Source organism: Tasmannia lanceolata, unplaced genomic scaffold, assembly GCF_043159265.1.
Source record: "Tasmannia lanceolata isolate RefF3 unplaced genomic scaffold, GAP_Taslan_0.1 ptg000013l, whole genome shotgun sequence".
NCBI classification, from domain to species: Eukaryota; Viridiplantae; Streptophyta; class Magnoliopsida; order Canellales; family Winteraceae; genus Tasmannia; species Tasmannia lanceolata.
This window is the reverse complement of record NW_027518690.1, coordinates 49252247-49279890: the sequence shown is the minus strand read 5'-3', so window position 1 is coordinate 49279890 and position 27644 is coordinate 49252247. Positions and strand designations below refer to the sequence as shown.

The following is a 27644-nucleotide window of genomic DNA, read 5'->3' as shown; positions in this document are numbered from 1 at the left end:
TAAAACTTTACCCACATAAATCCTGGGAACAAAAAAAACCTAGCATCCAAACAGAGCATAAAGGCTCTGTATGGTTGCCAGGTTTTTTTTGGTCCCGGGAGTTATGTGGGAGAAAAAAAATACCCTAGGAGATAGGTGGGAAAAAAAAAATCCTGGAAGTATCCTGGTAAAATAAAATCCCATGTTTGGTTATGTGGGAGAAAAAAAATACCCTGGGAGATATGGTGGGAAAAAAAAAACCTTTGTTTGGTTGCTTGATAGGTTGGGTAGAAAAAAATTCTTCTCAAGCTTATTTTTGGTTCCTGAGTTTATTTTTGTTCCTGGGGTTATCTTGGGATGGGATGAAAAGGCAATCATTACAAAAGTGGGATTAAAAAATTCACCCCACAAGTAATCATTACAAGAGTGGGATTAAAATAAACCTAGTGCTAAAAGGCAACCAAACATGGGATGGGACTAAAATTTAACTTACTCTCCCACAAAACTCCTAAGAACGAAAAAAATCCGGCAACCAAACAGAGCATAAAGAAAAATGAAAAGTGACTTGCTTTCTAATGCATGCACAGAAGGAAAATATAAAGTGACCTCTAGAAGGAAGAAACAACAAGGGAAATGATATATGCGCTAGTGTCTTGATAAACATGCGCTCCACTTGTTTTTTTTTTAGTATTTAAAAGGCTTTAAGAGTTTTTCGAGAACCGTAATATCTTCTGACATCCCTTTAAATACTACACGAGTGAAGCGCATGTTTATCAAAAGTTCAAAACCCTTTGGCCCAGATATCATTTCTCGAAAACAAATAAAAACTTAACACGGCATATCTACATCCCCCTAGATATTACCAAATCTAATGATGAAGGTTTTAGATTCTTAAGAGCAATGTTAAATCCATATTATGAGCTTAGGATTCAATATAACCATAAAAATGCAAAATTATTCATATGTACCAATTTTATTTGTACATAAAATCACTTTCTCCTTGTAGAAAGTGACTTTATGCGTATTCAGAGGAGGGGCGGAGCCACATGTGGCATAAAGGGGGGGGGGGGGGGCAGCAGCGAAATGGCTTTCCACGAATTTGCCTATATTTTGAAGTCCTATCTATCCGATGCATCCTCCCTCTGATATTGCTTCAGTGGGACTAGTGCATTAGTTGGTTGAAGGAGCTAATTCATCCATTTATTGTTTGCAAATAAGGAAGTGTAAAACAAAGTGAATAGTGCCATTATATAAATATGACACTGCCACTGTAACAATTTTGGCAACAATCCACGATAAGATTCCCTTCCGGTGTCATCATCGTATAAGTAGCCATCTATATGTAGGAAATGGGCATGCTTTTGAATTTTCTCTTGTTGCCATCCATATGAGATTAGGTCATCGAGTGGAAAATCCTACTAATGTTTGATGGTGCCCTTCACAAACTTCAAGCCTTACTGAAATATTTCTAGATACCTGGAGTGACTGTTGGTTTGGGTAAAACCTCCCTCCAACCCCGCAACCGCTAGATCAATCATCTACGGTAGCTGTTGGAGCGCACTGGGCCCGCTGGGCCGACCGTTCGGCCCGACTCGAATCACCGTCCCGCGGGTTCAACCAAATGTGCAACCAAACAAGTAGTAGAGAATATGGGTAGTTATTCGGTTATAACCGAACCGAATAAACAGAAATTTGATAACCGAAATAATTTCGGTTATCAAATTTCGGTAACCGAACCGAAATTCCTAAAAACCGAACCGATTAACAATTCGGTTATTCGGCCGAATTGTGGGAGAAAAAAGAGGGAAAAAAGGAAAATCTTGGTATGGATCGGAGGGCTAGGATCATCAGATCGAAATGATTTTTTGAGCACAACCTAATTAAGTTGTGATCAATCAAATGGATGGTTTTGATCATCCTACGGAGTGCACATATAGCACTTTTTTTTGGAAAAAAATGGTTTTCATCCATAATTTCAGTTATTCGGTTAACCATGATTTTCATCCATGGTTGCAGTTATTTTATTTTTTTGAGATAACCGAAACCGAATAACCGAATTTCCAAAAACAAAAAACCGAAACTGAACCGAAAAGAAAAAAAACTGAACCGGTTATTCGGTTATAACCGAATAATGAACACACCTAGTAGAGAAGGGTAATGCTTTATAAGCCCTTCTCTTTCCTTTTCAACATTCGATACAGGACTATCTTTACAACTACACTTCTATATCCTTTTGTAAAAAGCAAATCTTTCCTAGAAAATATTTTCTTTCCCAAACGCTTTTGAGAAAACAATTTCCAAAACACTAAACTATGGCAAAACATAAGATTTTGAAAATCCAAAATCAATAACATGATAGTACTGCTGGAAAATAAAACCGGGAGGGAGGCGACCCAGAACTCGACAATACTTACAAAATTGGGTCGGGTTCTTATACAATAACCCAGTTAGAATAGGTGAGATCTCAACCTAATCAGTGAGATATGATGAGATCTCACATTTTCTTACATGCCCATTAATAAAGCGCTTACACCGGGCATAGTCATGATCGGCGATTGATCGAACGATATCTACGACAGCTGCGTGGCTTCCGATAGAGTACCGGAGGATCTCTAGGAGCTACCCTGACGAGAAGGGTTCAATAATCTTCGCAGATTCTGTCTTATGTTTTTAATGGGAGACATTTTATTATAACCAAAATGTATGTCAATTTTCAACCCACATACGTTCGAGGGGCGATATTATAATTATTACATTTAATACAATCCATTGGATCATTAGGGTATTGGATTTTGTATATTACAATTACCTTTCTCTATTCATATCTTTATCTTCTAACATATTCTAACAAATTCAATAATATTGACCACACAAATAGTGGGACCAATTTTAAATTGATTGTGATCTGAAAATTACATCCGTAGGATGATTTTTACGTACGGTTGGTGTTCAAATGTCCATTGATTTTGACAGTTATGTTGGTCCTAGTAGTGCAACTTTTCGACACGAGATCCATCAACGATGGGGCCACTAGATGTATGATGTTAAATAAAGAGAAGAGGGGTGCCAATCTTCAAACATGAGGTTGACAATATTGGCCCTTTCCTCACAGCCTCATGCCAGGGGGACCCATATTACAAGGCAAAATATAAAGGACACCAGGGATATTTTTGTCATTGCACATACGAAGTCTGGTTTCGTCACCGATTACGTAGATGCAATTCCAGCATGCATAGCTTAAGTTTTTTGGGTATGACAATGGATTCAATCTCACTTATTCCATTTCTTTTCTCTGTCTCTCTTGTTTTTCAAATCTTACACGGAACTAATCAAGCAGTAAAGCCAAGTAAAATATCGCAATCCAAGACTTATTTTTCTCACCTTTATTACTCACTATAGATTGGTGACATTAATGTGGAAGTAGTTTAATGCATTAATTTGATTGAAACTGTCTGGACAAGAGAACAAAGGTGGAAAGCAGAAGAGAGAAACAAGCAAATGTAAAAGGAAAACAATAGGCCCCATAAAAAAAACAAAGAGCTAGCTAAAAGTTGGTAAGGAGATCTCCTTTGTTAAGACTTAAGACCATCTTTAAGTATTATATAATCAGCAGTAATTTTTTATTGTTTTTTACACGTTTTGTCTTATTACTACTTAAAAGCCAGAAGTAAAGGTTTGTAAGGGGATTTCCTTGTTAAGACATGTAGTGTTCTTTAACTATTGTATAATAACATGACCCAAGGACTGAAGGACTCATCAATAGGTTCTTTGAGCCAGATCAGGAAGTAAATCAAGGTTTTACTGGGCCCAAACATGATTGCGAGATTGGAAACTATTGGGACCTAGTTAGAACTCACTCTTAAAAGCTAGCTTAATTTTATATTAGACTCAAAATTGCATTTTTGAATTGGAAATCAATTCTTGAAAGCAAAAACTAACGCGGATGGGTATAGTTTAATCTTGAATAAATCACTAGGATTGACCACCCTCCTTGTATTATATATATATATATATATACCCTCTCAATTAAAGTTATTTTTGGCATAAACAGAGGATTTCAATCCTATACACATGGATATAAAATAAACCCAATAGCATAGGAATTACCACAACTTCAAGGTCTCATTTACACCACTAAACGGGTCCCTAAACTGGTCCCTGTGTGATGATGTTGAAGCCCTCAAACCTCAAATAGAAAAAATAAAAAATAAAAAAAAAAGAGAGACAAAGGCCCACATTTTACCAAAGCTAATTCACGTGACCTTTGAGGGAAAGAGACCTTTTTCTTTTTGGTCCGTAGGGAAAGAGACAATGACAACCACGTTGCATGTTAATTTGCAGCCATTATCATTGGCAGTTAGGCACTAACTTACAACTTTAGTAAAGCTCCTTCCATTTACATTTACCAAATGAAAAAAGAAACATTTTTTGTGGTCGTACTGCCCTCTTACACACCAATAGTCAGAAAAAGGAAGCGAAGAAAGCTCCAATAGGATGGGACAAAAAATCACCTTCACGAAAATAACATGATTATCTCACAACTCTTACTGTCATTCACTTATGTGGAACATCACCACTTGCATCATCATCAACAACAGCATTTTTGTTTTTTTATCATTAATCAGTGTAAACTTGATGGATCTTTGTCTGAGAGTGAATAGCTTGGGAAATCTGATCTTCCGGGCAGGGAGAGAGATAATTGGTCCATCTGGGTGCCAAGGCTGGGTCAGAAGTCAATTCCTTTTCCTTCCCCAATAATATAGCAGATGAACTTGATAGAGCCGTGATATCACGTATCAGAACTTTTTTGCCTCTTCTCTGCATTTGAAAGCTATTTTGGCTCCCCATTACATGATGCAAGGAGCTTTTCTTGTCCAGAAATTCTTGTTTTTTTATGTATCTTGTTAGAATTTTTAAACAAAATAATAAAAAGATTTGAAAAGTCAAAGATGCTTTTTTTTTTTTTTTTTTTTAATTTGGAGGGAAGATTCAAATTATGTTTCCCTCTCTTGTTTTAAAGCAAAAGACTTTTGCATGTGGGGACTTGAACCCAAGACCTTGGTGAGTGTGCTTGTGGTGTGTTTTCAAAACCAAAACCATTTTTGTCTTTTAATGGTAATTAAGAGATAAACATTTATGTCTTTTAATGGTAATTAAGAGAGAAACGTTTTTGTCTTTTAATGGTAATTAAGAGAGAAACGTTTTTGTCTTTTAATGGTGATTAAAAGAGAAACGTTTTTTGTCTTTTAATTGTGATTAAGAGAGAAACGTTTTTTGTCTTTTAATGGTGATTAAAAAAGAAACGTTTTGGTCTTTTAATGGTGATTAATTATCCTCCAACACTCATATTCTCATCTATAAAAAGAAGAGAACAGCACCATTGGAGATATAGTTTTTTACAGAAAAAACATCAAAGTTTCTGCTTGTCTTCTTCCTTTCCTCCGTTCTGATCTGAGCACAGTTCTACGGTGATTCTGGGTGGACCAGTCAGCGAGTGCACGTGGACTGGAGCCAACTTTGGCTGTTTTATCTTGGAGCATCGGTTCGCGAATCCCGGTTTGCACCGGTAGGGGGCAGATACGATTCTTAAGGAGAGTGACCAGTGGCACGACTCAGCCTTCTTCTTCTCGATCTGTTTTACAGAAACGTTTTCTACAAAAGCTAAGTACTGATATATTTCCATTTCTAATTTCTGGATTCAATCAAGCCATATATCAGACCCTACTGGACAACATCTAATTTGTCCAACAATCTTAAGAATCGTATCCTTCAAATCTGATCATATGGCTTCTGATAATCCGAACCCAACTTCTGTTGATACCATATCTGTTGAGAATTCCAATCCAACGGTTGTTCGCACCTCTGTTGTGAACAGAATTCTCAACACCATTCCAGATTTTTCCAAGATCGAACGCTTTACTGGATTGAACTATAAAAGATGGAAACAACAGATCTTGTTTGCTCTACAACAAATTGGTGCCGCTTTTGTTCTTACACAATCAAAACCATCTGAAGATTCTGCTGATTTTGAAAACTGGAATAATGCTGATTATATTTGCAAGAACCATCTCTTGAATGGTTTGTCAAATGACCTTTATAACGTATACTATTCATTTGAACATGCTGCTGATCTTTGGAATGCATTGGTAACTAAATATGATTTAGAGGATGCTGGAAATAGGAAATATGTGATAGGGAATTTTTTAGACTTTGCTATGGAAGATGGGAAACCTATATCAGCTCAAATAGATGAGTATCAATTCCTAATTGGAGAATTGGCTAAGGAAGGTATGAAGTTACCTGACACATTCGTGGCTGGTTCTCTTATTGAGAAACTGCCTTTGTCTTGGAAAGATTTTAAAATCAGAATGAAGCACAAGACAAAAGAATGGACCTTAGACCAAGTAGTTGTTCGGATTAAAATCGAAGAGAAAAACAGACTAAAAGATAAGCAACAAAATGCCAAAGAGTATACCTCTAAGGCAAACATTGTTGAGACTAAGAATGATGGGTCTAAGAATCTGAAACCGAAGAAGGAAAAGAACTTCAAGAAATTTGGACCCAAAAAGAAAGGAGTCTGTTTTGAATGTGGAAAACCCGGACACTACAAGAAGGACTGCCGACACCGAAAGACTGGTTCGTCCAGTGCCAAGGTTAATTTAACCGAGGCAGATGTGATTGCAGCGGTTGTGACTGAGGTAAATCTGGTGGAAAATTCAAAGGAGTGGGTTCTGGATACTGGTGCTACCAAGCACATTTGTGGAAACCGAAACTCCTTCTACAACTACACCTTAGTTAAGGAAGGGGATCAAGTTTTCATGGGAAACTCACAGACCTCAAAAGTCGTTGATAAGGGCAAGGTCTTGCTGAAGTTAACTTCAGGGAAAGTACTTGCACTTCAGGAGGTGCTGCATGTGCCTGATATACGGCGTAACTTGGTGTCTAGTGCGCTCTTGAACAAAAATGGACTAAAGCTCACTTTTGAAGCAGACAAGGCAATCATTAGCAAAAATAATGTGTTTGTAGGGAAGGGCTACAATGCAAATGGTTTATTTGTTCTTAATGTACTTGAAATCCTGAATGAAAAAGTATCCTCTTCTTCTGCTTACATTGTTGAGTCCTTTGATATTTGGCATGGTAGATTAGGACATAGAAGTGCACCTTACATTAAAAGACTTTGTAATTTAGGTTTAATAAATGAAAAAATTGAACCTAGTAAAGAAAAATGTGAAATATTGTGGTACCTGATCCCGCGAGAGGGGTGGGGCGCGAGCCGCCGCGCTCTCTCTCTTGGTCTCCCGTACCCACGCGATTGGCGTGTGCATTTAATTATTGATTTGAATTCGTCTTTCATGTGAACTTGGGATCACTAAGGCAATCCGAATTCCACACGAAAGAGACTGACAGAGTCGCCACCTAGATGTGGGATCTAGGACCCGAAATTAACCAGAAATCTAGACTCGCTACCTGGTTACGAGAATGGAAGGTATGGGGAGTTATCCGCCACATGCACCATTCCTGCCCGATAATCGGTCTTCGATTCCAAAAGCTAACTCTTTTAAATTTATTTTAAATGGCTCATTCAACTCTATGTTAATGTGCGAACTAAGTGACATGCATCCTATGATCTAATTTCAATGAGAATCCTAAATGTGTATCTTGATTTATTAATTTGTCTGGATTCAATCTAAGTGAAGGTTCTTCTAGAATTCTAATTTCATGGAAAGCCCTAAGTGATTTGATTAAGTATTTACAAGAAAATTAATATACAAAACACCACAATTTGTTGTGGTGCCGACTCGCGGGTGGTATGCCATCAGACATCCAAGCTGCCTACGTACCCAAGCCTCACTGGGATCAGAGTCGACGTAGTTCGGTGCACCTAAGCTAAGCTACTTATGCCTAACTCAACTAGGACACCGACCTAGACGGGATTGACTGTTTCAACAGTTTTAGGAGAAGTTATTTAATTCAAGTTGAGGATTTTATTATCTTAGGATTTCATCTAAGATGCTATATGATTCTTATCTAAATGCAAGTTCTCCCTTAGACTAATGCAGGTTAGCCTACATCCTAGTTTACTAGGCTTGTCCTAGGGAAAGAGTGGGTGACTAGTGTAACTAGACCTATGGCACGGTTGCTATACATAGCAAGCGTCTGTGATGAGGCTGGACTCCTGACTCTAGGACTCCCTAAAACCTAAGACTCCCTAAAACTTAGGACACGACACCAGTGTTCCTAAATTGGGCTCTAAGGGTTCCTAAAGGAATTTTGAATCCACCGGCTCTTGGGAATCTCGAATTCTTTTGGGCTTGTAGAAACTTTTAAAGTTTTCTTAAAGCTTTTATTATCTGAAGGTATTTAGTGTGTTTGGTAGCTTTTAAAGTTGTTTATTTAGAAGGTTTTAGTTTCACTTGAAATTTTTAGTGGTCTTTTGGTTAATGGCTTTTAACGGATTTTTATCAGTGGATTTTAAATGGGTGAATTTTAGTTTTATTAATTTTAGGTTGGATGTACTTTAGATTAATGTCTTTCGATTTTGGTTTGGAAAATGACGTTAACACAACCAAGTTTTGACAATTGCACAAATTCGACAAACCATTGACCATTAAAAGATCTAACAAATGCAGCCCACTAAAACTGTCGTAACTCTTTAACAGCTTGGCCAAATTCAACGTACAAACATGCGTTGGAAAGATCTTTTATAGGGCTACAACTTTGTAGTTCTCCATTGTTTGTAAATCTGTGATTTAGAGGTTCGAATTTGTGTTGCAAACAAAAGGACAGCAACATTAAACTGGAAATGCCTAAAGGTGTGCCGCAACCATTTTGGACTTAACTTTTTAACCGCTCGCCGTCTGATCTAGCACGAATACTCGTTGGAAACGGAACGAAAATATCTACGACTTTGTAGTTAACCATTTCCCACGATTCGGTTGTTTAGAGGTCTAAAAATCTGTTTAAAGTCTAACAGCTAGCACTATGACGGGAATGATATTGGCACCCCCATGTTTTCTTTTGATAGTTCTTATTTTTTTAGTGATTAAAAGACGGTGAATATGAAAAATGGCTTGAATGGGCCTGAGATTAGATTCAAATGGGATGTTTGAAAAAGGGGTTGTTTTTATCTACTTGGCAAGGTGGGGTATGGATATTGGGTTCTTGAGATTGAGTGGGGGCTGTTGTTATCAAATTGGAGTGGGGGCTGTTGTTATCAATTGAAAGATGGAGGTTTTGTAAGCCAAATTAAATGGGTTTTGATAATTCATGTAAAATTCAAGTTTTCTTTCTTGTAAATGTTCAAAATTTTTAATGAATTGTTTTCCCAAAACAAATCCGAAATTCCTAAAAAAAAGCTAATGATTTTAAGATCCCACTCTAATAGGTTCTAATGACCCTAACACATTAATTATATTTAGCATAAGTGAGAACATGACAAAGGCCAAACCGGTACGAAATTAAACATGACAGTAACCAAAATATACGCAAAACAACACTCAATCATACAAATATAGAAAAGAAAATAAAATTCCAAAAGGCATACCTTTTTGTAAACGATATTCCATGCAAACTTATGGAGAAGAGGGATTCGGTCTAGAGAAAGGGCTTGAATTTTCTAAGAGAGGGGTTCTCCCCTTCTTCTCCTCCTTTTTTTTTTTTTGGATGGTGGGATGAGAGGGTATTTATAGGAGAATGGGATAGGAGGTTAGGTGAGGTTAGGTGAGGTTAGGTGAGGTTAGGTAAGGTTAGGTGGTTAGGTGAGGTTAGGTGAGGTTTGGATGGTTAGGATGAGAGGAGAGGTTAGGTGAGGTTAGGTGAGGTTTGGGTGGTTAGGATGAGAGGAGAGGTTAGGTGATTTTGGATGGTTAGACCCAGGTCAAGATCTGCCATTAATCTAACGATTTACGGAAATCGGGTCTCGGAATGGAATCAGGGTCCGGGCTATGAAGTGACCCTAGCTTATTTTGTCCCGATTGATGATCCGTAAAGTCAGATCAAGATATTAATGACCTAAAACATATAAATCAATGATAGAGGGGGTTCTCACATGGATTTAACACACTAAATTCACCAATCAGGGTATTTTTCAATTTTTCGGATCTAATCATCTCACCAGGTACATCTCTTTATCATTTTGTTTTTTTCAAAAAATTTGAGGATGCATACTTTACCAATGAAATTCTACGGATCAATATATTAGGTTATTGTTGGTTAAAGTAAGGCAAAATGTGGGTGTCTACAGATGCCCCTCTTTGGTAGAGACGACGTAGTCATCGAATACCAAAGTCAAAATGACAGAACCATTTTGCGTAGCTTTAATCGACAAAGAACCCCCTAAACACAATGCAACCTAATATAATGCAAGACCTTAGATGAAATCCTAGAATTGGAATGCAATAAAACAAACCCGCTGCGGTGCCGCTGGCAACGAGAGAAATGGGATACCATTTTCAAATGGATTTTCGGAGGGAAAGGAATATCGCTTTTGAACAGCTTCAGAGGAAATGAGACGTCATTTTCAAATGGTCTCAGAGAGAATAATGGATGACTTTTGAAAGATTCTTAATGAAAACGCAGCATCATTTTTGAATGGGCTTGGGCAAGATGAAATACCGTATTTATACGGATTCGAAGGAAATGAGACATCATAGTTGTATGATGTTCAAAGGGGATAAGAGACCATAGTTGTATGGACTCGAAGAGAATGAAATACCGTATTTGTACGGATTCCAAGGAAATGAGACATCATAGTTGTATGGACTCGAAGAGAATGAAATACCGTATTTGTACGGATTCCAAGGAAATGAGACATCATAGTTGTATGATGTTCAAAGAGGATAAGAGACCATAGTTGTATGGACTCGAAGAGAATGAAATACCGTATTTGTACGGATTCCAAGGAAATGAGACATCATAGTTGTATGATGTTCAAAGGGGATAAGAGACCATAGTTGTATGGACTCGAAGAAAAGAGGCACCGTTCTCAAACGGGCTCGAAGAATTTAGAGATTTTTCGTAGGATTGGATTTATTATTATTTTTTTGAATCGGGGATTGGATTTGATGAATTTTTTTTAATTTATTATTATTTTTTTTAATTTTATTTTTGGGAAATGAAACAACATAGTTGTATGATGTTCAAAGGGGATAAGAGACCATAGTTGTATGGACTCGAAGAGAATGAAATACCGTATTTGTACGGATTCCAAGGGAATGAGACATCATAGTTGTATGATGTTCAGAGAGTATAAGAGACCATAGTTGTATGGACTCGAAGAGAATGAAATACCGTATTTGTACGGATTCCAAGGAAATGAGACATCATAGATGTATGATGTTCAAAGAGGATAAGAGACCATAGTTGTATGGACTCGAAGAAAAGAGGCACCGTTCTCAAACGGGCTCGAAGAATTTAGAGATTTTTCGTAGGATTGGATTTTATTTATTTTTGAACCGGGGATTGGATTTGATGAATTTTTTTTTATTTATTATTTTTTTTTTAAATTTTATTTTTGGGAAATGAAACATCATAGTTGTATGATGTTCAAAGGGGATAAGAGACCATAGTTGTATGGACTCGAAGAGAATAAAATACCATATTTGTACGGATTCCAAGGAAATGAGACATCATAGTTGTATGATGTTCAAAGGGGATAAGAGACCATAGTTGTATGGACTCGGAGAGAATGAAATACCGTATTTGTACGGATTCCAAGGGAATGGGACATCATAGTTGTATGATGTTCAAAGGGGATAAGAGACCATAGTTGTATGGACTCGCAGAGAATGAAATACCGTATTTGTACGGATTCCAAGGAAATGAGACATCATAGTTGTATGATGTTCAAAGGGGATAAGAGACCATAGTTGTATGGACTCGAAGAGAATGAAATACCGTATTTGTACGGCTTCCAAGGAAATGAGACATCATAGTTATATGATGTTCAAAGAGGATAAGAGACCATAGTTGTATGGACTCAAAGAAAATGAAATACCGTATTTGTATGGATTCCAAGGAAATGAGACATCATAGTTGTATGATGTTCAAAGGGGATAAGAGACCATAGTTGTATGGACTCGAAGAGAATGAAATATCGTATTTTTACGGATTCCAAGAAAATGAGACATCATAGATGTATGATGTTCAAAGAGGATAAGAGACCATAGTTGTATGGACTCGAAGAAAAGAGGCACCGTTCTCAAACGGGCTCGAAGAATTTAGAGATTTTTCGTAGGATTGGATTTTATTTTATTATTTTTTTTTTAATCGGGGATTGGATTTGATAAATTTTTTTTATTTTTTATTATTTTTATTATTTTTTTTTAATTTTATTTTTGGGAAATGAAACATCATAGTTGTATGATGTTCAAAGGGGATAAGAGACCATAGTTGTATGGACTCGAATAGAATGAAATACCGTATTTGTACGGATTCCAAGGAAATGAGACATCATAGTTGTATGATGTTCAAAGGGTATAAGAGACCATAGTTGTATGGACTAGGAGAGAATGAAATACCGTATTTGTACGGATTCCAAGGGAATGAGACATCATAGTTGTATGATGTTCAAAGGGGATAAGAGACCATAGTTGTATGGACTCGAAGAGAATGAAATACCGTATTTGTACGGATTCAAGGAAAGGAGACATCATAGTTGTATGATGTTCAAAGGGGATAAGAGACCATAGTTGTATGGACTCGAAGAGAATAAAATACCGTATTTGTACGGATTCCAAGGGAATGAGACATGTACGGATTCCAAGGGAATGAGACATCATAATTGTATGATGTTCAAAGAGGATAAGAGACCATAGTTGTATGGACTCAAAGAAAAGAGAGACCGTTCTCAAACGGGCTTGAAGAATTTAGAGATTTTTCATGAGCTTGAATTTGATGTAAGATTAGATTTTTTTTGTTTTTTGAAATCCTTGCATGCGGATTAACTTAGCTCTGGAACGATTGCAGGGGGTTAGATACACCAGGCATCTTTTACCGAGACAGCTGTAACATTTGACTAACTGGACAATGATCGACTCTTTCTAAAGAGAAAACTTAGATAAAAGGCACTACTCAAAGGACTGAGGAGCTCTGAATGAGTGAACTTAGAATAACAAAGATTGACTGACTACACTGACAGACACAGTGATGCTTCTGACTTAGTTAATATTTTGTTTGGTAAGTCTATCCTTCCGAGGAATAGTTTTTCAATTGGTAAACACTGGACCTTTTCCTTAAAACAGTAATGCCTCAAGGATTTAATTATGACCCCTAAGATTGCTTAGCTTCAATGCCCCCAGTTTTGAGGATGTTACTTGAATTTGTTTGAACTTCAGTTAATCTTCAGTCTTGATATCGGATGTGGCCTTCTTATAATGATTCTCTTACCGTGACCAAGTCACCTTTTTGGGGTTTTTAACTTGGCGGACCGTGCTAGCCTTAACTTTTGCCTGAATCGCCTTTCTAGGTTTTCGATTCAGCAGGCTGTCCCCTTAGCTTTTGCCTAAGCCGTCCTTTCGGGTTTTCAACTTAGCAGGGGAATGATCTTAAATTTTGCCTAAACCGCCTTTTCAGGTTTTCAGTCTAGCAGATCTTCAAACTCCGTTCTTTTTCTTATTCATCATTTTTTTTCTTATCGTGTCTCGAGACCTAGATCATTAGTTCTGAACATCGGGAGGACTTCATAGGTAGGATAGGGCTTTACAAAGAATGGCTTAAGGCTCGACAAAGATTTCGACCGAACCTATGAACAGGTTGCCTACATATCCCCATGTAGGAATCAGGTCGTGTGTAATTCAGGGCGAATGCCCCTAGTTTGAAGATAAATTGTTTGAAGGTTAATTGATTTTTCCTTTTTTTCGTTCTTTCTGGAATGATTGACTTCTCTTCTGTTGGAACTTGTCCCTCTTCTTTTTTTCTGAAACGATTGAATTTCTTTTCTTTTTTTCTTTGAATCGACCGAACTCGGTTTAACCGAGCTGCCTACGTACCCCAGTGTAGGGATCAGGTCTCGCGTAGTTCGGGGCGAATGCCCCGAGTTTGATGGGTTTTCAAGAAAATTTGATTTAGGCTCGGAGGATTTGCAAATCGGTATTCTTTTGACATTGGGTTCTGATTTTGAGATTTATTCGGCCAAAGGAGGCCTTCCGATGTTCAGATTGAGAATCGATCTAGGTTACTAGAGTCCCTCTGGTACTGATTATTTATTTATTTTTCTTTTTTTTTCTTTTTCTTTTTTTTTTCACGGAGCTTGACGGCATTTCCAGGTAAGATAATGGATCTTCTTCTTTCAAGATTCTAATGCGTGATGTAGACTTTCATAGAGCGAAACTTGTTCTTTGACATCCTCCATCTATGGATTCGTACTCTTGATATCTGATGATCACTTTTCAATGCATGCTCTTGAACTTCTTATCTTGAATTTGTTGGCTTTATGTTATGAATTTGAGAACCAACGTCATTGATTGAAAATATGAAAGTTGTTTCCACTCTATGCCCCTTGTATAGCATATATCTTCTCACTTTCTTCATTTTCTTTGAGCTTTCCATCCATGTCTTGCCCCTGGTATCGGTTATAGCTTTTCTAGACAATCTTCTTATTCTTGAAATAATTTTATCAATTCTTCACACTCTTCAGAGGGTAATGTATTTTCAATCGGCATTCACTGAATCAAAGTTTCAGTGCCAGTGTTTACCACTTCAATTTCATCTTTGAAAAGCCGGGATTGGCGCTCCTCCTCTTATTCAAGTAATTGCTGTGACTCAAGTGGAGTTTTGTCAATTTTGTCCTCATTTGAGGAGGGAGTCTTATTTAAGATCAGAAGCACACTTAAGAAACAGACACAAGTGAACTATTTGACTTGAAATTTTTATTTAAAGAAAAAGCTATTACATCTGACGACCTATCCTCTCAGGATTCACAACTCTAAATAAAAAAGAGAGATAACTTGCCTGGACTAGGCATTGACCTTGAAATGTAAGACCGGACTCAACAATTGTACTGACCATGATGACTGATTCGCATAGGGGAATGCCCCTAGTTCAAGGATTATGAGAGTAAACTCCGAAGGACTTAGCAAAATATTCTTGAAAAATGTTGCCCTTAGAGTAAGAAAGGACCAAGGGTACAATTAAGATTGGATCATCTGGACCAGGCATGATCAGATCATGAGATTGCATAATCGAAAGATTGTGAGATTCTGCTCCTGCCAGTTAGGGGATGGCATGAAGATACGATCGAATTGTATGACAGAAGAATGAAAGACGCACGATCAAGAGATTAGATGAGATAGCATAAGATTGCTTTCAACAGATAGATCATGAATGACTAATCCTATGAGATCTTTGGAAATGATGGGATTTATATCCTAACCCCAAAGGGAAAGTTTTTAATCTTCACACATTTTAACAGTGTTACCTGAAGGCATCAACCCTAATCCTAATCTAGCGGAGTGGAGAGAGGATCTCGACTCATGACTTTGTTCATGTATCTAAGGACCGATCGTAGCCATTGGAAGATGGACCACGGCCTAATCTAGACACAAATGGGTAGGATATCCTAAACTAGGCTCACACACGTAATGCACATGTGTTCGTATACTACATGCATGTGTGGGTTAATCTAGGGGTAAGGCCAAGAGTTCCCTTAGCGCGAATCCCTGTTCGATATACTGTACCAGTGTCCGGCGTATCAGTACGTGAACAAGAGATCCGTTTACGTACCATAAAGGTACTAGGCTAAGGGTGGAATGCTTCTCTAGAACAGAGGCACCAGGTGATGAAATCCCAGTCAACCATGCTAGATAACACTCCGGGTTCCTAAAATAGGACTGTGTGCACGTGAGATGCAAGGGTTTAGATGCAAGTGATGTAAGTGTGTGCAATATGTTTGCGCAATCTATGATGCCTTCAGGTTTTGTTAGATTAAGTTCAAGTAAAAGGTGATGAGAAAATAAAACAAGACAAATTAATCTGACAAGTATAGAGTTTTTATGAGCCAGTTAAATTAAATTCAAATGAATTATCTTTTGGAATTTTAATGAAGTTAGGTGATCCCCAGCAGAGTCGCCAGACTGTGGTACCTGATCCCGCGAGAGGGGTGGGGCGCGAGCCGCCGCGCTCTCTCTCTTGGTCTCCCGTACCCACGCGATTGGCGTGTGCATTTAATTATTGATTTGAATTCGTCTTTCATGTGAACTTGGGATCACTAAGGCAATCCGAATTCCACACGAAAGAGACTGACAGAGTCGCCACCTAGATGTGGGATCTAGGACCCGAAATTAACCAGAAATCTAGACTCGCTACCTGGTTACGAGAATGGAAGGTATGGGGAGTTATCCGCCACATGCACCATTCCTGCCCGATAATCGGTCTTCGATTCCAAAAGCTAACTCTTTTAAATTTATTTTAAATGGCTCATTCAACTCTATGTTAATGTGCGAACTAAGTGACATGCATCCTATGATCTAATTTCAATGAGAATCCTAAATGTGTATCTTGATTTATTAATTTGTCTGGATTCAATCTAAGTGAAGGTTCTTCTAGAATTCTAATTTCATGGAAAGCCCTAAGTGATTTGATTAAGTATTTACAAGAAAATTAATATACAAAACACCACAATTTGTTGTGGTGCCGACTCGCGGGTGGTATGCCATCAGACATCCAAGCTGCCTACGTACCCAAGCCTCACTGGGATCAGAGTCGACGTAGTTCGGTGCACCTAAGCTAAGCTACTTATGCCTAACTCAACTAGGACACCGACCTAGACGGGATTGACTGTTTCAACAGTTTTAGGAGAAGTTATTTAATTCAAGTTGAGGATTTTATTATCTTAGGATTTCATCTAAGATGCTATATGATTCTTATCTAAATGCAAGTTCTCCCTTAGACTAATGCAGGTTAGCCTACATCCTAGTTTACTAGGCTTGTCCTAGGGAAAGAGTGGGTGACTAGTGTAACTAGACCTATGGCACGGTTGCTATACATAGCAAGCGTCTGTGATGAGGCTGGACTCCTGACTCTAGGACTCCCTAAAACCTAAGACTCCCTAAAACTTAGGACACGACACCAGTGTTCCTAAATTAGGCTCTAAGGGTTCCTAAAGGAATTTTGAATCCACCAGCTCTTGGGAATCTCGAATTCTTTTGGGCTTGTGGAAACTTTTAAAGTTTTCTTGAAGCTTTTATTATCTGAAGGTATTTAGTGTGTTTGGTAGCTTTTAAAGTTGTTTATTTAGAAGGTTTTAGTTTCACTTGAAATTTTTAGTGGTCTTTTGGTTAATGGCTTTTAACGGATTTTTATCAGTGGATTTTAAATGGGTGAATTTTAGTTTTGTTAATTTTAGGTTGGATGTACTTTAGATTAATGTCTTTCGATTTTGGTTTGGAAAATGACGTTAACACAACCAAGTTTTGACAATTGCACAAATTCGACAAACCATTGACCATTAAAAGATCTAACAAATGCAGCCCACTAAAACTGTCGTAACTCTTTAACAGCTTGGCCAAATTCAACGTACAAACATGCGTTGGAAAGATCTTTTATAGGGCTACAACTTTGTAGTTCTCCATTGTTTGTAAATCTGTGATTTAGAGGTTCGAATTTGTGTTGCAAACAAAAGGACAGCAACATTAAACTGGAAATGCCTAAAGGTGTGCCGCAACCATTTTGGACTTAACTTTTTAACCGCTCGCCGTCTGATCTAGCACGAATACTCGTTGGAAACGGAACGAAAATATCTACGACTTTGTAGTTAACCATTTCCCACGATTCGGTTGTTTAGAGGTCGAAAAATCTGTTTAAAGTCTAACAGCTAGCACTATGACGGGAATGATATTGGCACCCCCATGTTTTCTTTTGATAGTTCTTATTTTTTTAGTGATTAAAAGACGGTGAATATGAAAAATGGCTTGAATGGGCCTGAGATTAGATTCAAATGGGATGTTTGAAAAAGGGGTTGTTTTTATCTACTTGGCAAGGTGGGGTATGGATATTGGGTTCTTGAGATTGAGTGGGGGCTGTTGTTATCAAATTGGAGTGGGGGCTGTTGTTATCAATTGAAAGATGGAGGTTTTGTAAGCCAAATTAAATGGGTTTTGATAATTCATGTAAAATTCAAGTTTTCTTTCTTGTAAATGTTCAAAATTTTTAATGAATTGTTTTCCCAAAACAAATCCGAAATTCCTAAAAAAAAAGCTAATGATTTTAAGATCCCACTCTAATAGGTTCTAATGACCCTAACACATTAATTATATTTAGCATAAGTGAGAACATGACAAAGGCCAAACCGGTACGAAATTAAACATGACAGTAACCAAAATATACGCAAAACAACACTCAATCATACAAATATAGAAAAGAAAATAAAATTCCAAAAGGCATACCTTTTTGTAAACGATATTCCATGCAAACTTATGGAGAAGAGGGATTCGGTCTAGAGAAAGGGCTTGAATTTTCTAAGAGAGGGGTTCTCCCCTTCTTCTCCTCCTTTTTTTTTTTGGATGGTGGGATGAGAGGGTATTTATAGGAGAATGGGATAGGAGGTTAGGTGAGGTTAGGTGAGGTTAGGTGAGGTTAGGTAAGGTTAGGTGAGGTTAGGTGGTTAGGTGAGGTTAGGTGAGGTTAGGTGAGGTTTGGATGGTTAGGATGAGAGGAGAGGTTAGGTGAGGTTAGGTGAGGTTTGGGTGGTTAGGATGAGAGGAGAGGTTAGGTGATTTTGGATGGTTAGACCCAGGTCAAGATCTGCCATTGATCTAACGATTTACGGAAATCGGGTCTCGGAATGGAATCAGGGTTCGGGCTATGAAGTGACCCTAGCTTATTTTGTCCCGATTGATGATCCGTAAAGTCAGATCAAGATATTAATGACCTAAAACATATAAATCAATGATAGAGGGGGTTCTCACATGGATTTAACACACTAAATTCACCAATCAGGGTATTTTTCAATTTTTCGGATCTAATCATCTCACCAGGTACATCTCTTTATCATTTTGTTTTTTTCAAAAAATTTGAGGATGCATACTTTACCAATGAAATTCTACGGATCAATATATTAGGTTATTGTTGGTTAAAGTAAGGCAAAATGTGGGTGTCTACAAATATGTGTTGAAGCAAAATTCACAAAGAAACCTCACTTTAGTGTTGAAAGAAAATCTGACTTATTAGAGTTAATTCATAGTGATCTAGATGATTTTAGAAATCTTGAATCTAGAGGAGGTAAAAGGTACTATGTAACCTTTATAGATGATTACTCTAGATACACTAAAGTATATCTTCTTAGAACTAAAGATGAGGCTGAACAAGCCTTTATCAAATATAAACATGAAGTGGAAAATCAGTTAGATAGAAGAATTAAAAGACTTAGAACAGATAGAGGTACAGAATACTCTATAACTAAGTTCTGTGATGATAATGGTATTATCCATAAAACCACAGCCCCGTACCAACCTGAATCAAATGGTATAGCAGAACGAATGAACAGAACATTAAAGGACATGTTTAATGCTATGTTGATAAGTTCTGGTTTACCCTTGAACTTGTGGGGGGAAGCACTTCTTTCAGCTTGTTATATATATAACAGGATACCTCCAAAGAAAAAGGGTCAAATACCATATGATCTGTGGCATAACAAAATATCTAGTTTATCTCATTTGAGAGTTTGGGGTTGTTTGGCTAAGGTTGGAATACCAGAACCTAAGAAAAGAAAACTAGGACCTAAAACATGTGATTGTATATTCATAGGATATGCTCAAAATAGTACAGCCTACAGATTTCTAGTTTTGAAATCAGTTAAAAATATCCTTGAATATAATACTATAATTGAATCTAGGGATGTTGAGTTCTTTGAACATCACTTCCCTATGAAGAAAGAAATTCCTAAAGAACCTAGTAATGATTCAAGAAATCAACCTGAAACTGAAAAGGAATTTGATTCTGAGTTTCAAAAACTCAGAAGAAGTAAAAGATAAAGAAAAGAAACAAATCTAGGAGATGGGATGTTCACCTATCTAATAGATAAAGATCCTGTAACTTACTCTGAAGCTGTAACATCTCCAGATGCTGTATTTTGGAAAGAAGCTATTAAAAGTGAATTAGATTCCATAATAGAAAATCACACTTGGGAACTAGTGGACCTTCCACCTGGAACAAAAGCACTAGATAGCAAGTGAATATTTAAAAAGAAGCTAAGACCTGATGGGACAATTGACAAGTTTAAAGCAAGACTAGTAGCTAAAGGCTTTAGACAGAAAAATGAGATAGATTATTTTGATACCTATTCTCCTGTTGCTAGGTTGTCCACCATTAGGATATTATTAGCTATAGCTTCTATTCATAAATTGGTAATACATCAAATGGATGTAAAAACAGCTTTCTTAAATGGAGATTTAGAAGAAGAAATTTACATTAAACAATCTGAAAGATTCATTGTGTCTGGTCATGAAAACAAAGTTTGTAAACTAACTAAGTCACTGTATGGTTTGAAACAAGCACCTAAACAGTGGAATGACAAATTTGATAGTTTCTTAATTACAAATGGGTATAAGATAAATGAATCCGACAAATGTGTTTATAGTAAGTTTAATGGGGATAAAGGTGTAATACTTTGTGTATATGTAGATGATATACTAATTATTGATACTAATTTGGACATAGTAAAATCTACTAAGAGATTTTTAATGTCAAATTTTGAAACCAAAGATATGGGTGAAGCTGATGTAATCTTAGGGATGAAGATCATCAGAAAATAAAATAAAATAATATTGTCTCAGTCTCATTATGTAGAGAGCATTCTAAGGAAATTCGGACAATATGATAGTTCACCTGCAAAGACACCTTTAGATTGTCAGGTACACCTAAAGAAAAACAAAGGTGAGATGGTATCCCAAAAGGAATACTCAAGGATTATAGGTTCAGTGTCATATTTGATGAACTGTACTAGACCTGACATTGCTCTAGCAGTTGGAAAACTTAGTCAACACACTCATAGACCAGGACATGAACACTGGCAGGCTTTGACTAGGTTGTTAAGGTACCTACAGGGTACAATAAGCTTTGGACTGCATTTTAAGGGGTATCCTGCTATCTTAGAAGGCTATAGTGATGCGAATTGGATCTCTGATTCAAGAGATTCAGTGTCTACCAGTGGATATGTATTCACCCTTGGTGGTGGTGCGATTTCTTGGAAATCGGTTAAACAAACTTGTAGTACAAGTTCCACTATGGAAGCGGAATTTATAGCCTTAGCCCTAGCAGGAGCTGAAGCCGAATGGCTCAGGAATTTTATGGCAGATGTGCCTTTATGGCCAAGGCCGGTTCCCTCAGTGTCTTTACACTGTGATAGTCAAGCTGCTTTAGCCAAGTCCAAAAGCAAGACCTATAATGGCAAAAGAAGGCATATACGCCTGAGGCATAATTTCGTAAAGCAATACTTGAGTGAGGGAACAATAGCACTCGACTTTGTAAGGTCGGAGAGGAATCTGGCAGATCCTCTGACAAAACCACAGATAAACAAGGTGGTTTATGAGACATCGCAAGGAATGGGGTTAAAGCTCGTGGCATGAATCATTAGTGATGGACACCCAACCAATGTGAAAGGAGATCCCTGGAATTTGGTTCAATGGGTACTAACAAGTCACCGGATGGTTTGTTAACACTATCACCCCCTACTCCTAGATGCAAAATGATGAAAGATAGTGTTCACTGCAAATGAGAGAGGAAGAGTTATAGACTCTTAATCAGATCATAACCTGTATTGGGTGGTATGTTACTTGCAGTGCATACTTGATGACTGACCTAAGTGAATGTGGAGGTAAGGCCGCTTCCTATGAGAATTTAACGAGTAATTCTCTAGAACATTCATGAGAACCAAGAGGGGAACAAGGCCAAAATGTTCCAAAATTGTGAATGAATCACCAAGGAATCGAATGTAGAGTGTGGATAACAGGTTAGTCAATTACACCCACGAGGAAAGGTTGAAGGAGTCTAACTCTACCCGTACTCGGTAACGTAATCTGTTTATCCTAAATATCGGTTGAAGTCCAAAAGACACCGGTATGAATCCACTCTATTTTCTAATGTGCTCAGATACTTCCGTTTTCAATTTTCAACTGTATTTTGAATCTTGTGGGGGATTGTTAGAATTTTTAAACAAAATAATAAAAAGATTTGAAAAGTCAAAGATGCTTTTTTTTTTAAAAAAAAAATTTGGAGGGAAGATTCAAATTATGTTTCCCTCTCTTGTTTTAAAACAAAAGACTTTTGCATGTGGGGACTTGAACCCAAGACCTTGGTGAGTGTGCTTGTGGTGTGTTTTCAAAACCAAAACCGTTTTTGTCTTTTAATGGTAATTAAGAGATAAACATTTATGTCTTTTAATGGTAATTAAGAGAGAAACGTTTTTGTCTTTTAATAGTGATTAAAAGAGAAACGTTTTTGTCTTTTAATGGTAATTAAGAGAGAAACGTTTTTGTCTTTTAATGGTGATTAAAAGAGAAACGTTTTTTGTCTTTTAATGGTGATTAAGAGAGAAACGTTTTTTGTCTTTTAATGGTGATTAAAAGAGAAACGTTTTGGTCTTTTAATGGTGATTAATTATCCTCCAACAGTCATATTCTCATCTATAAAAAGAAGAGAACAGCACCATTGGAGATATAGTTTTTTACAGAAAAAACATCAAAGTTTCTGCTTTTCTTCTTCTTTTCCTCCGTTCTGATCTGAGCACAGTTCTACGGTGATTCTGGGTGGACCAGTCAGCGAGTGCACGTGGACTGGAGCCAACTTTGGCTGTTTTATCTTGGAGCATCGGTTCGCGGATCCCGGTTTGCACAGGTAGGGGGCGGATACGATTCTTAAGGAGAGTGATCAGTGGCACGACTCAGCCTTCTTCTTCTCGATCTGTTTTACAGAAACATTTTCTACAAAAGCTAAGTACTGATTTATTTACATTTCTAATTTCTGGATTCAATCAAGCCATATATCAGACCCTACTGGACAACATCTAATTTGTCCAACATATCTTTTGTTAAACCAAGCAGACCAAAGAGAGGATTTGATGTTGAGGATCGGATGCTTACAATGATCGGGGTGTGTCTATCAAAAACATATGGTGCAAAAATATTACTTTCAAGGCCACAAGGTGGTATAATTATCAGTTTCAACTTTAACGCTTTTTGACTTCAAATCACCTTATAAGTGGAGCACATGCATAATGCAGGGGATGAAAATATCGTTGCCCTTTTCTTTAACCGAATTTCAGCCAAAATTTCGGTTTCCGAAACCAAAACCGAAATTCAAATCCATGACTATATCCGTGGTTTAAAATTTCAGTTTTGGTACCGGTTTTGGACCCTGAAATTTCAGTCAAAATTTGGTAATAAATAAAAAGGCTTATTTAATTCATTTCGAAATTTCGGACCGAAATTCCGCAATTTTGTAACATTTTTTTTTTTTTTTTAAATTGCATTTTCTTGAAAAGGCCGAAATTCTAAATTTTGGTTTTGGTCCCCTCGGTCGAAATTTAAAACCAGGACTATATCAAGGCGTATGTTGGTAAGAGAGCTGCCTAAATGATTACCACATGACAAATACCTGACTGTTATGGTTAGAAAGAAACCGGTCATTAGGAGAGTATATTCTTTCTCGGGAAACGCTTGTTTTGAGTGGGCATCGAGCATAACCATTTTAGATTCTCATCAAAATGGGGATTTTACCTTCATAATGGAAAACACTTTTAGAAAATAAAGAACGGGTGAAAATGAGCGATCGATTTGGTCATTTTCACATTTGTGGGGATACCCGCTATGTGTCACAATAGAGGAGGTAGAACTCACCCTAAAAAGCTAGCCATTATGGGGAGGGTGCCCGAGCCCTTATAAACCAATCAACATCTCTCGATTTGGGATCTTCTTAAACTTCTAATTTATGGCAATAAACAAAAAATCTTGCTAAGTCACCTTGAAGTCCTCTGATAGAAAGGATGGATACTGAATGCGTACAATTTCTAAGCCATAGCATCTCCATAACAGGACCAACACATTACAAGGGATTTGCTAGGGACCATCGAAGCAGGCATTTTGGGGATGGGCTGTTGCATGTGAGAACAGCCACAGGCTCAGAATTTGTCTTACTCATTTAATTCATCAGAGGTGGCTAATCTCACATGCAACGAACCAGCTGCGAAATGCCTTCTGCATGGGAGACTGGTTTTAAACACTGGAAAATAGCTTTGAATATCTTCAAGAACATTGATTTGGGCATCTTCATGACGAGCTATTAAGGAATTGAGCCAATGCCTTGTCAGTGTCATTATCGTACATGACCAAAACTTCGGCAACATTACTCTAAGAGAAACCCATTTCTCGAAGAAGATTGTAACCCTTCACGAACTCCCGAACCTGGGGAAAAAAAAACATTCTTTAACGCCCTACTTCAAAAACTATCAATATCTTAAGTGCCATATCAGAATATTTCAAACATGATGAAAGCAGCCCCAATTTTAATGAGAAAAATAGCCCTGAATTGCTTCAAGAAAATTCCTAAAATACTTTTCTATGCCAACTATAATGTTTTCACTGGTATTGACGAATCATTGATGGATTAATGGATAGATACAACAAAGGCTGAGCTCTACATTAGAAAGCAGGACAGTTGTCATTAACTAGCCCAGTTGTCCTTGGACTATATTGAGTGTGAATCGGCCACAATTAATGTTCTATGAAATAAACAGAATATGAAATAATCAAACTATCAAAGAAATAACCAGTACCTTAGTTTGATTACTGCCATAATTCAGAAACCAATCAAAGAAATATCCAGATTACCTTTGTTTGATTATCACCATAATTCAAAACCGCAAGGGACACAGCTTCTCGGTCAAGCCCTGAAGCAACGTATTTGTTCACCACCGGATCTGCCACAGAACCCTTCAAAAATGACATTTACATAACTCTTAGCTCAGAAGAGTGCATGCTATTTTCATGAAGTGATTTCCTTACAGATGCCTACCTATGATTTTCACATTTTAACACAGAAGAACTTAGCTTGATGACAGACACCATACTATTCTTTAACAAGGCTAATTAAGAAGCCTACTAACTATTTCACGTATCTCTCCAAGAGAGTTGACATGACTTTCTTGCAGATGAGTGAGAAGCCTGCAGAAAACCACATTCACAAATATTACAATAAAAGATACGTACTAGCATAAAATTGTATTGACGCACATATGCAATTGATGTCTGCACTACCTCATTTCAATAATGGCATTTCACTACTTTGTACTCTCGTAATTAACTTTTAAAAGGCTGTTACAATATCCATGATTCTCTCAAATGGTTAATAATGTATGGAGTGCCATTATCAAAATAAGGGAGTAAAGATTATCATTTCCACACACGTGTGTGCCTCTTCCTTGACATTTTCAATCTCTTTGATGTGTCCTGAATCCATAATGTCCAAAGAAATAGATGCAGAGAATTCTATCAACAATAATAGAGGAAAGAATAATAGAATCAGAAAGAGCAGGACCTCACCTGTTCGAGCAGCAAGCAAAATCCAAACGAAAATGAAAAAAAAAAAAAATGACTGATTGTCAGTGTAGGATGCAATTCAAAATTAAATTGGAATCCTAAGTCATTTTTCAGCAATCTCATATTGAAAAGATTAAGAGCAACAGCAATCTCATATTTATCATTCATACATGCACTGAAATAATGACATTGGAAGGTGTGAGGGAGACATTATACCAAAGAAGTTGATTCAGCAGTTTTAGATGAATGACTTTCCATTGGAATTCGATTCCAGTTTTGGCTCTTCTTCTCTGCCTCAGCTAGTATCTTTCTTTCGAATTCAAAATCAAATTGAAATGTGCTTCTTGGAATGTCTCCCACTAGTGGGACCATCTGAGGCTGGAAATTTGGCATTTGGCATGCAAGTTCAAACCCGATCGGATGATATTAGATATTTAAAACTATACAAAAACATTTTTCACCAGGAATGGTTGCAAATATACAATTAAAGGATTTAGACTGACATGAAAATAGTTTTTAAAGGTTAATATCATTGGTCAAACTCAAAACTCAAAGCTGTTTATAGTTGGTCCTTCGTGATTACTATAAACCAATACAAGCAATCAAAGAAATAAAATAAACAAATGAAGGATTCATACTATGTTCTATGGGCATCAAGTTAAGGTGCAACAAAAAGAAACTCTCAATGGGAAAAAGTACTATACAAGTACATTGAGCACATGCTCAAGTGAGCATTTAGAAGTTGTTTGGCCATTTTTTTAGTTGGAAAAATCTTTTGTGACGACCATTGTTTTTGGTGAGGAAAATGATCATCGTTTGGATGTACTCATTGCAAGTCTACTGTGATCTGGTACATAGATATTGCCAGTTATCACAGATTCAGCCATTGTGTATGATTCTAGGCCTTTGATCAATCATGCTAAAAAAGGTGTCATTTAAGATGTCTTTAAGCCATTGATTTTTGCATGCCTCAATCATAAGAATGAGATCTCTGTTCATTGTCAATGTGGACCCACTGGGTCTCACTGTGATGGTCTATCATATCAATCACGCGTGCACTGGGTCACAATCGTTTTCGTTCATCAAGACGGGATCGTCTTTATAATTGACCGCATTTAAGCTTTCAGGTTGACATCACAGGATCCACCTCAAATCAATGGGAGGATGGCATTGTAGGGTGCACGCATTGTGAATGTACAATAGATGGAGAGGTGTAAGTCGTTCCACAGAAAACACCACTGGACTACAACAATACACAAGGCAGTGGGTATCATGGTTTTAAATTTCAGTATTTTCCACTGAAATTGATACGAAATGAGCGAAATGTTTCTGCTTCTATCCCCACCAAAACGCATACCGAAACCATAACTGTTTAGTGTATTAGTGTATGTGTTAGATAATAATATTTATATGAATTGCATGTAAAATGTGATGTATTATTATTAAAATTTATATGAATCATATGTGAAATCTGGTATGTACTAAATTATCAGACATGCTTGAGAGTGCACGTCACTAGGTGTTCGATGGTGTTAATCCATTATGGGTGCTTTTTCCTTATTTGATGGCTTTTCAATGTGTATTTGTGCTTATTCTAACATGTCTGAAGTTCTCTCTTAAATGTCCATCATTTTCATGTGTCCATACATTTCAGTAATTTTACAAGATTTCCACCGAAATTTCTTTCCAAAATCAACATGTTTTCATTTCGATCAAGAACACATACTGATACCAAAACCTGAAACCTTGATTAATTTTTATTTTTTTCTAAACGGTGAAGAATTTCATTAAAAAGACCGAGATGGTCAAGAAATACACAAAGGAAGCATGATGATATACAACCAATATACAAAGAAAAAGAAAAAATACAAAAGCCAAGGAGGAAGAAAATCATATTGCTCTAGGATCTCCAGGGTGAACTCCTCTTTTGGCCATCTTATCCGCCAATTCATTAGCCGGTCCCCTCACATGCCGGAATGAAATACGGTTAGAGCCCACAATATCCAAAATTTCATTGAAGAAATCCGTGAAACGCCTAGGAAACGGGTGTGAACCGGATAGCCACCCGTTTAATGTAATATAGATGCCATAAAACCTTGATTAATCAATGAAACCTTGATTAAAGTAACATATATGCCA

General features: G+C 37.2%; 1 long non-coding RNA gene across 1 annotated transcript; it reads right to left on the bottom strand.

Moving 5' to 3' along the window:
* Positions 1 to 14824: 14824 nt before the first annotated feature.
* LOC143890439 (uncharacterized) lies at positions 14825 to 18761 on the bottom strand. Its single transcript, XR_013255187.1, has 2 exons — positions 18360 to 18761; positions 14825 to 15182 (listed from the first exon to the last, which is right to left on the bottom strand). It is a non-coding gene; the product is annotated as an uncharacterized LOC143890439 (long non-coding RNA).
* Between the last annotated feature and the right edge of the window lie 8883 nt (positions 18762 to 27644).